Source organism: Crocuta crocuta, unplaced genomic scaffold (genome assembly GCF_008692635.1).
Source record: "Crocuta crocuta isolate KB4526 unplaced genomic scaffold, BGI_CrCroc_1.0 scaffold154, whole genome shotgun sequence".
NCBI lineage: Eukaryota > Metazoa > Chordata > Mammalia > Carnivora > Hyaenidae > Crocuta > Crocuta crocuta.
This window is the reverse complement of record NW_027530545.1, coordinates 8,318,156-8,329,168: the sequence shown is the minus strand read 5'-3', so window position 1 is coordinate 8,329,168 and position 11,013 is coordinate 8,318,156. Positions and strand designations below refer to the sequence as shown.

Genomic DNA, 11,013 nt, shown 5'->3' with positions numbered 1-11,013 from the left:
TGTATGTGTGTGTGTGTGTGCATAAGGATATATTTTTATATCCTATGGCAAGGACAGTAATTTTAGGGACCTCTGGAGATTATTCTCCTATTCGTCTAGAGCAAGCTAGAAAATCAAAAGCGGTCATCACTACACACCACTACATAATATATCAATATTCCATTGGCACTCTGACCATCCCATCTTCCTCAGCAGCTTGCAAGGTAGACACTCACTGTTCTTCATGTACAGCTACCTCAAGTCTATTATCTAGATGAGTGTATCCCCTCAAATGCATTCACTCAGCCCTTACCAGTTGCACATAGGAACACAAATGAAAATCGTGTTCAATGAATAGGCCCATGTAGTTTGTATGCCAGACCGGCCTAGAGTAATCAAGTCTCAGAGACAAGCAATCCTGGCACACACCAACATTCCCACAGTATTCCTCTCAAACTATCTGGGCATGAGTGGTGTGATCAATGGGCTTCTTGATATAAATATTATATACATGCATCACACTGAACCCAGTAATGTCAATGACATGGCTTTTAGGAAAATCACATTCTAGGACTTCAAGCCTGTAGAACCTAAATAAAAGCCCATTGTCTCCCTCATTGCCACCTCAATTAATACAGAAAAATAAGTTAATTGCTTCCCCACTGCTCAATAACTGCTATGAAGAAGGACATTAAGAGAAAGTACATTTAGTTATTATAAAATAAATCTGTTTAGATTACTTTTTAAATCACTGAGAATCATGGGATCCTCAGTTTTAATCACAGGATTGGCTTTTACCAGGACCTTCCCTAAGGACCTAAGAAAATTACCTAAGCTGATGAAAAATAACTTCTCTTGCTATGATGTTCTAAACATTATAATCTTCTAAACCACAAGTTCATAACCAGAAAAATCATACCTAAATTTTATCATAACCAGGAAAATATTTACCCTCGAATAGCTTCATTCATATTCCAAATTCATTAACAAAGAGTCATGTCAAACATCTACTTTTTCATCCTTTATTGAAAGTTCTCTGATGTCTGAAACATAATTTCAATTAATATTAAAATGAATTATATAACTAATGCATACAATACTCACTAAAGGTACACTGCTCCATTGGGACTTCTTTTTAATTTTTATAAATTTTCTTTTTCTTATAAAATCTATTTTATAAATGTAGAGAATGAAATATTCATTTTGATGGGGGAACTCACACCCTTTCCCATCTTTAACCCTTCTAGCTTTTGAAATAACCAGAAATATATTTATTAGAGTTCTATTTCCCTAGATTTAGGTTTTACTTTGCAAGAAAAAAGGGAAACTATAATTTTCTAGATATTTCTGGACATTTTCTAGACATAAATGTTTAATATATTTTCTAGACAAATTAATGTATGTCTAGTTCACTCACATCCTCTTATTTCATCCTTGCAATGACTTTTTTGTAGGAACACCTGAGAAGTAAAGTAACTCACCTCCCTGTGAAGTACTATGCCAAAATGCAAATAATTGTAATATATTGTTCCCAGGACCTAAGAGAAAAGACTTGATGAAGATGAAAACAGGCAAGAAAGAGTGCAGTCAGGTCTGACTTGTCTATTCATGGAGCTCTGAATGAAGGTTTTTAACCAGTGCTAGACCTTCTAAAGAAGCAGCAGCAGACGGGGTCCTCTGATGAGCAGCTGCTCCACAGTGACAATAAGCTATCACCCAAGACAGCTTGGATTACTCAGTATGTCCATACCCTGAGCCATGTTCAAGTATACTAAGCAAGGAAGAAAGTATTCTTATTCAAGAAACCCATACCCATGTTCAAGTATACTAAGCAAGGAAGAAAGTATTCAGAAATGGTAACCCAGAGAAGTCAGGTCTAGGAAACTTGGGGCACAGGCCCCACGAAGACAAGTTCTGATTGCAGCAGATAGCCCTAGTTTCCTTCCTAGAGAAGGGGTATGACTCATACTTACAGATTTTTATTTTTCTCAACTTTCTCAAGTCTACAGAACCATTTTGATGTGGATTTTTTGCCATATTTGCAACACAGAACAGGTCAGCTGTCCTCTGTTCTTTGATATCTTTTCCTACTTGGCAGTTGCATTTCCTCCTGACTCAAATGTGCTTCCTCTCTTTGGGAAGGCACAGGATGCCACTGACTCAACCCCAGAAGAATGTATGCTTCAGAGGTTGTTTTGCCAGCAGTGGGCATGGGCTGAGTGAAAGACGGAAGTAAAGGAAAAGGTGGAGCACCAGCTGGCTTAGCTTCTCTCCTTCACTTACAAGGTACGTGACCTTGAACAAATCATACTGTGTCCCATACTCCACATTTGCAGAAAATGAGAAGAGAGGATGTGATAACATCATACCTGCAAAGCAGAGGTGTGTAATCCAAAGGGCTTCTAGAAGTCCCTTCCAAGTTAAAGTCTAAAATTTTAAAAACAGCAATAGCTAATAAACAGTTTAGTTTGTTCCAAGATCCTTGTTAACATCTTATATACAGCATCTCTATTCCTCACAAATCCTACATGGTAGGTATCACTAGTCATGTTTCTGTGAGAAGACTGAACAAACCATAATGGTGGACCTAAAGTTTTTAGTCCTTGGTCTACTTGACTCCCAACCCTGTGTTCTTTCCTTTGTGCTCTGTTGTTACCAGGTCTATGACTTATGCTATGTGTGACTGACATTCCCTATAATTCCTTCAGGTTGAAAGCAGTCAACTATGTTTCATGAGCCCCAGTCCTCGATGGCTGAGTATGCACAAGAGGAATTTTGTGCTGCAATTAAAATTACAACAAGGTTAATCAGACACATATTTAATGATATGTATAACAACTATTGTGCTACACATCATTAGGCATAAATGGTAAGCTGTTCACATAAACGAAAATAATTATTTTTATATTGATTAAGAAAGCATGGCTGTACTCAGACAGGAATTGATATGGGATGGAAAAATGTTAGAATAAAAATAATTGTTTCCATTTATTAACTCATTACTAATATCCAAGCATTGTGTCAGGTATTTTATACGCATTATCTAATCCTCTTATTAATAATATGAGAAAAATGTTAGTAATAAATCGTTTTTTACTGACGAGGAAACAGAAAGGTTAAAAATTTGTCACAGCAGTGATTAAGATGATATGCCAGTCCAGAAAGTGTCACTTAAAATCCTCTCAATTACATTTGTGTCCTACAGCACCTTTAAGTGGAAAAACCACTCCATCCTTTCTCATTTCACCAGGGTTGCTAGCTCTTAAAGATAAATGTTGTCTTGCCTTCAACTAAGTTACCCTTAGAACACAAGTGTTTATTATGCCTAAATTCCAAATTTGTAATATATGAGCAACTCTTTGAACCTTTTATTTCTAGAGCACGAGTCCACGGACTTTATTATGAGGGAAAACAGTGGGAAATATATCAGTTAGGACAGGCTAGCTTGTGTTTGGTTTACAAACGAAAACTTCAGTGGCTCAAAGTTTACATGTTCATCAAAGTATGGAGGCTGAGAGGGCAGTCACTAAATGGTGCTTGGCAGAGGAAAGAGGGGCTTGCAAAACCTTCCTTGGCCCTTTCCTTCCCCATGTTACATTCCATAAAAAGTGAAGTTTGTGTCGGTCAGAGCACAAACTCTGGGATCAGGGGAGCCATTTTGGGATCAGGGCTCCAGGATTTCATCAGACAAGGAAGAAGTTTTCTTACCTCTTAAAATAGAGATCCAAAAGGGGAAAGTTCAAAAATAAACTTCAGTAGCTTTGAAAATTTGCTTGAAATCTTCACTCAGTGACCTGAAAGGTCATTTCAAGATATAATTTAACTCTGGACCATTCCCTTTCCCTTCTCCACTCTTTCTTCACCTCCCCTGCCTAGAATCCTGAGACTAAGCAGACAGGGAATATTGAGATATTCTGGTGATCATTGTAATGCTTCATATGGCCTCTTGAATATTACTAGTATTCACTTGCAAAGCATATTATTCCGTTAGTGGTGGAACATATGTACATTCTGTAAAACTTGTTTGTGTCCTCGGATATGCCCCATCACAACATCTGGTTTGAGTCAAAAGTGGCAAGATAGAGAGCTAAATGGCCCATAATAGGAATAAACAATGACCTGAATAGTTCAGTGCATACACTGATACAAATAACCAAGTCCCAAGGGGCCATGGAATTACCCGACAATAAGCTACTGTAGTAATGGAAGAGTTATTAAACTTAATACCAAGAAAACTAAACAGTATTGACCAATTTCTTTTCTGGTCAATCAGTTAGCAATACTATTGAGAAAATGTATACTGAACATTTCACAGAATAACGGAGTGGTTCTCAGTCATAAATTTGAGGACTCCAGGCTTCTAGCCCCATCAGGTGATTTGACATTTCTGGCCCTCAATTCCTCAATTTAAACAGAAAGAATAAATAATATATACCTGAGGTCCTCAGGAATCATAACAGAGCACTGTTTCCTCTTCAAGTTTAAGTAACACTGCAAAATCTTCCCTTAGTTTTGGCAGATGAAAGCTTCCAGGAAAATGATAAGGAAGAAGGAAGAAACACTCATGTTCCCACTCTGATACAGGATTTCAGATCTGAATGAGAAAATAATAAAGATGGTTTTGCCTCACAAAGATCCAACTAACTCAGAATTCATGCAGTATAAAGACATCACTGATGAGTTAAGATACTTCAAATTTCCCTATGAAATTTGGACGCATGGATGGGTATGGCCTCAACTTCTTTGAAAGTGTTTCTTTCTGTCCAGAGAGGATTATTTAAGACTGTAGTTTGAGACTGTGGCAGAGTTAGTGAGACCTATTGGGAACAGGTTCTTCTTGCATTATGGAGATCTTGCACCTCTAGTCATGATATACAGATCCTTTCCTGGTTCAACAGAAGCCATTGGTACCAACTGGCCTCACCCTTTCTTCACCTGTCCCCCTTCTCCTTTATTCCAAGTTTACTCCTTTTCTATCTCCCTCCATATTTCTGATACAAAGCTCTTTCTGCCAATTATGTTTCCACTTCTCTAGACCCCCCACTCTGACCACTGCAGTGAAGTATGACCAGACTGATTTCCTGATGGCCAATTCACAGTATCAATTCTGCTGAGTCAGTTTTCTCTGCCCTAAAACCCTCCATGTTCAGAAGACCTGAAACCATGGTGGGAAGTGAAACTGAGCACAGTTGGACAAGCTGTTCAAGGACTAATCGTGCTTGTGCACAGGGGAAAACAGATGGAAGAAGAGAGATTCCTGAACAGCATATGGTTGATAGGGCAAGGAACAAGTATACTGAAATGAATTACAGATTTGGAGATGGGAGGCATGGTTCCACTGCATACCATGAAATAACTTGCTTAGCTTATGCAGGATGTTTGAGATCGGAATTTCAATGTACTCATCAGCAAAATGAAGGTTTAAAAAAAAAAACTACCTCTTAGAGTTAAAAAGATTAAAAGTTCTCATCAATTTGAAATCATCTGTTATGACTACAATCGCTATTTTGAATCTATAGCCTAGTGTCTAATACATTAGAACAGAAAACTTTTAGAGTCAGACAAGTATGGAAGTCTGAATTTGCAAAAAAAAAAAAAAAATAGGAAGAAAAAAGAAAGAAAGGAAGAAAGAAAGAAGAAAGAAAATTTCCCAAGAAAAATGAGAATTTTACAAAATGTAGAACACTGATTGAAAGGGGCCCAGGAACTCTTTGAAGTCAAGCTGTAGATTTCTGGAATGAAATAAAGCAAAGCAAAATGCCCAAAGAAATAAAAAACTTAAAGTAGGAACATTTTAGAAACTTCTTTTAAATTCCTAAGTTTTATTTATCTGATTTGTTCTATAGGCTATCTACTTATTACCCATTTCTAATTGCTAAATTCAGAAATTCCCAGCAAAATAAATAGCTCAATAGGTAAGTAAGTAAATGTATGGCTAAAGGAAAATAAGATTTATATTATTTAATTTATTTCTATGGAACCTGTTTATATAACCATGGTGGCAAAAGTAGGGAATTTTTGCAAATCTCCTGTCAACTAAGAATGTATGTGTGCACAAAAAGAGATCATAAAGATTATTTATAACATACAAACATACACGTAATACACACATATATGAACTTACGTGTGCATGCGCATATGTACATATATGTGCATATATGTGTGTACATACAGATATAGGAAATGTCTAAAATTAAAATGAAAGTATCTTAGTAAAAAGCTGAATCTAGAATTCACAAGGAAATTAAGAATTACCACCTCCCTGTTTCTTCCCTACAGACTAAGTGAGCATCGTCAGAGAGCAAGGAATCCGTTCACCACTTTTTTTCTTTTCTAGGAATAACATGTTTTACAAATTTTTCACCCTGTGATTGGCTCTGTGATACTGGAAAGTATGTATTTAAGTCAGTAGATATTCAGTGATCATACACTATGCTAGAGATTGATGAATAGGGGCAGCACCAAGCATGGGACATACACAGAAGAATGACCTGTACTTGGAATGTACAATATAACAAGGGTACTGCATACTCTTGTACAAAAGAGGAGATAATAAACACCACCTGAAAGGAAATCAGGGGCTGATTACCCAGGAGGTGATCTGGAATATGGACATATGTCTTCTAGAAAAAAAGAGAAGAAGGCATAAAACATGATATCTTTCAGAAAGGAAGACTGTGTGATACAAAAGAGTTTGGGAGGCACTAGGTGAAAAAGGAAGCACAAGGAAGTAGAGTTCTTTCAACTTGGAAAAAGAAAATTAGATCATGAGCTTATTATCTATCTTGATGTGCAGCCACAGAAAGAGCAGTTGTAGTTTTATTGCCTCATCTTGACTCAAATTCTATTTTTTTAAGTTAGCTCCATACACAGCATTGGACCCAAAACAGGTTTGAACTCACAACCATGAGATCAAGACCTGAGCTGAGATCAAGAGTCAGATGCTTAACTGACTGAGCCACCAGGAATCCCAACTGTAATTCTATTCTAAAGGGAGTGAGGAACTCATTCCTAATGCATCTGCTTCTGGTTTATCTGTTTGTTTCTTTGGTACTGGTAATAAATGTCCAGGGATAATCTCCCAATTCATTTACCAAATATTTATTGAACACCTACGTTATATTGGTTTCTATCTAAAAAGGTAATCTTTACAAAGATCTGTTTTTTAAATTATAACACCTCTTTGGAATTCCAGTCCCTCCAAATTCTGGGAGAGCATGGGGGAGGGCGGGAATCTACAAACTCATTTCTCTTTTCGTCTAATAAATCTATCCCTCTAGCTAAAACTGGTTACTTTCTGTCTCTCCATTTTTCCAGCTCTACATTAATACTCCTGTCAAGAACATCTCCTCCTCATCACATCTACCTGTGCCAAGCTTTACCTTTATTAAATCTCACTTTCTCTTCCACTGAGATTTTCTGGAATAACCCACCCCCAAAACTTCTCTTTCACCTATACATGCTATGAATCTTAGTTACTGCTCCAATATTTTCTCCTTATCTTTGCTACTAGATCTTAATCATCTTTAGAATTAGAACCATATCTTACACTTCTTGTTATCCCTGTTAGTAGCCAACATAGTGCTGTACACATCCTACTTCATATGTAATACACGCTGGGTTTGAAATTTAGGTTGAACTTCCACATTCAATTCTGGCAGAGATGTTTTATTGGCGTGGATAAGCATGGAAATACCTGTAGATTAGATTAAAAGGATATGGAAGGTCAGTGCTTAGGCCTAGAACCATTTGGCCATTCTTATAATCCCCTCTCTTTCGATTACAAGAGTTTCAAAATGAGATCCAAGCTTCTGAGCATGAAACCATCTGAATTTTATTCATTCTGAGTAATTTTAGCTTTGCCAGAACCCTGATATTTCCCATTTCTGGACTTTAGCACACTATTCATAATATCAAGAAGGCTGTATCTCCAGATTACAGTGCTTCCCCTGCCTCCTTGGCACTGTTATATTTGAACTACATGAAAATCACCAGAGAAGTTCTCACTGCTGTTATGTTTTTCTATGTGCTGTGGGAAGAACTGGCACCTAAGGCTATGTCTACATTATTTATACCACTTTGATAGATTAAATCTTAACTGTACCATAGGGCTTTTAAAGGCATGTCTGTAAATGTTTAAGGATTCCACAGGTGTTCATCCTAACTGCAAACAAAGACTCCTTTTTGTGGTTTAAAAACAAAATTAAAATTTAACAGTGTCCTGCAAGCCATGGTTTCTGCTTAAAACAGATCCTTGACTGGACATGTCAGATAGATTTGTTACTCTTGACACATTTTTGGAGTTCAACAAAGTAACCTACATCAATGGAAACATTTCTGTGATCCCATACTTCTAAAATTAATCTCTCTGATGGTGACATTTCATAAAGGAACTATAATGTTGGTATTCTACCAATGTGGCAAAATCCTAAAGGACTTTCATCCTGAAATGTCCCCAAGCTCTAAAGTATTCTTAAAACTGTTTCATACTTTTCTCTGCACTGTTACCAACTCCATGGTACAACTTTGATGTGTTACTAAAAGACAAGAGCTTTATTTTGGGAAAGTATTGTTCATAGGGCCCCAGAGGATTTTTTTCTTCCTGTTTATAACTGGAGGATCAGATTCTGGTCTCTGAAATTCAGGATTTGCTAGAGTTTCTTTTTGAGCAGGTGGTAATCTCATGAGTTTTCTCTGGAAATAATTATATTCACCTTTGATTCAGTGAAAGAAAAAACATATTCTCAGCTACCTAAGGTCCATATCAGTACATATCATTGATTTACTCGAAATTACAGGAGCTGGAGGTAAGCCAATGAAATATTTAACAAAAGAATAAAGAAAAGCATGATGATAATTTTAAGGTATAAGAATTGTAATCATGTTTTTCTTAGTAGATAATTGTGTTCTAATTGGATTTTAATTTTTCAGATGTCATAGTTTCTAAGTAGAAACCCAGTTATTTATTGAAATCAAGCTTTAATTCCTCTTTCACCCTCCTTTGTGTTTTTACTTCCCCCCCCCCCCCATGGGTATTCCTATGGGAATATTGGATCATGGAGCAGAACAAAACAAGATTCCCCTTATAAATGCTGAATTTGAAAGACAGAAAGTAAAAAGACACATATAAATGGAGAAAAGGTTTTAAAATATTTGTCACTGGTCCTTCTTGGGCCATACTAGACTTTCTTCACATTCCTTCAATTCTCTAAGTGTTATGCTTCAGCTTGCTAAATCAAGTAATCAGAGCTGTCGAATGCAATGCATAGTATTTCACCCTATCATCAGTGATCACAAGACCCTTAATATAGTCAAGAGAAGTCAAGGACAACTAAGGATCAATAAATTCCCATTCTGACTCCAAATTGAAGACTCCTATCTAGGCTGCAGAGGACACCATATTCTACTCCAGATCAAGAGACTTCAAAACACCAGTAACTTATTATTTTTGTCTTCTTCATCTACTATTATGCCCTTCAGTATGTCAATGTAGAAATTAGGTTGTTGGCAGCCCTGACTATGCTAACAGAGAAGACACTAGCTACATGTGATTATTTATATTACATACATTTTAGAATAAAATTTTAAATTTTACAAATAAAATTCCTCAATTGCAGTAGCCATGTATCTAGTGTTCAACAGCCACAAATGAATAACAACTACTGTACTGGGTATCTCAGATACCAAACACTTCCATCTTCACAGAAAGAGGAATTGAAGCGGGAAGTTAAATAATTTTCTTTTTTTTACTTCTGAGAGAGAGAGAGAGAGAGTTACAACATGAGCGGGGGAGGGTCAGAGAGAGAGAGGGAGACACAGAATCCAAAGCAAGCTACAGGCTCCAAGCTAGCTGTCAGCACAGAGCCCAACGCAGGGCTCGAACCCACGAACCATGAGATCATGACCTGAGCTGAAGTCAGACACTCAACCGACTAAGCCACCCAGGTGCCTCTAAATAATAAAATTTTAAACTGCTCTATGTCGAAAATAAATCACACTGATGATCAGATAATATTTTAAAATTTATGAATACTAACCATCACATGTGACATAACAAAACTTACAGATATAGTTAAATAAAGAAAAACATAGCCTTAAAGGAAGTATCAGAGAAGAATACAAATGAGTAGAGTCCAGAAAAATATGAGCACATTAAACATAAAGACAGAAAGAAAGGATACAAAATCAGATATTCACTAACGGAAAATCACTCCAATACAGAGGTAATCAACAAAACCAAAGACAGGTTCTTTGAAAATATTAATAAAATTGGTAATCAAAAAGAAAAAAAGGTGGGAGAGTGCAAAGTGACAATACTAGGAATGAAAACAAGGACATCAACAGATATTCTACACATGTTTTTTAAAAAGAAGATGTTATTATCAAATTTATGCCAAAAAATTAACAATTTCAATGAACTATAAAAGTGCCTAATAAACCAATTTACTAAAATTCACATTCTTATGTCTAACAAAGTAATTGAGCCAATTATTTAAAAACTTCTCCCTAAAATAACCCCTAGCCCAAAAAACTTCAACAAAGAATTCTTTCAGATCTAAAGAAATAACCCTATTACTACTTAAACTCTTCTGAAAACAGAAAAATAACCTCTCTCTAACTTTTTATAAGGCCAGCATAACTTTGATACCAAAACCTAGCAAGGGCAATATAAGAAAGAAAAGTCAGAGACCAACCCCTCTCATGAACACAGATACAACAATTCTTTTTTTTTCATGTTTATTTATTTTTGAGAGATAGANGCCCGATGTGGGGCTTGAACTCACAAACCGTGAGATCATGACCTGAGCTAAAGTCAGACGCTTAACCGAATGAGCCACCCAGGCACCCCAAATCAATTCTTAATAAAACATTAGCAAATATAATCCAAATGCATATGAAAAGGATAACTTAAGTAATTTCAATCTAGTAATTTTAGGTTGGCTTAACATCTGAAAAGCAATCCACATGATTTAACACTTAGAAAATACAGTGAAAGGAAGTTCTCTCTGCCCATGGGTCCTTCCCCGTGCTTTA

General features: G+C 36.4%; 1 long non-coding RNA gene across 1 annotated transcript in view; it reads right to left on the bottom strand.

The window, feature by feature from the left end:
• Positions 1–3,710: 3,710 nt before the first annotated feature.
• LOC144234422 (uncharacterized) overlaps positions 3,711–11,013 on the bottom strand; it is a 71,963-nt gene continuing 64,660 nt past the window's right edge. The window contains exons 2-3 of the long non-coding RNA XR_013335944.1: positions 4,415–4,573; positions 3,711–3,773 (exon numbers count right to left, since the gene is read on the bottom strand). This is a non-coding gene — a long non-coding RNA (uncharacterized LOC144234422). The remainder of the gene's footprint in view (positions 3,774–4,414; positions 4,574–11,013) is intronic.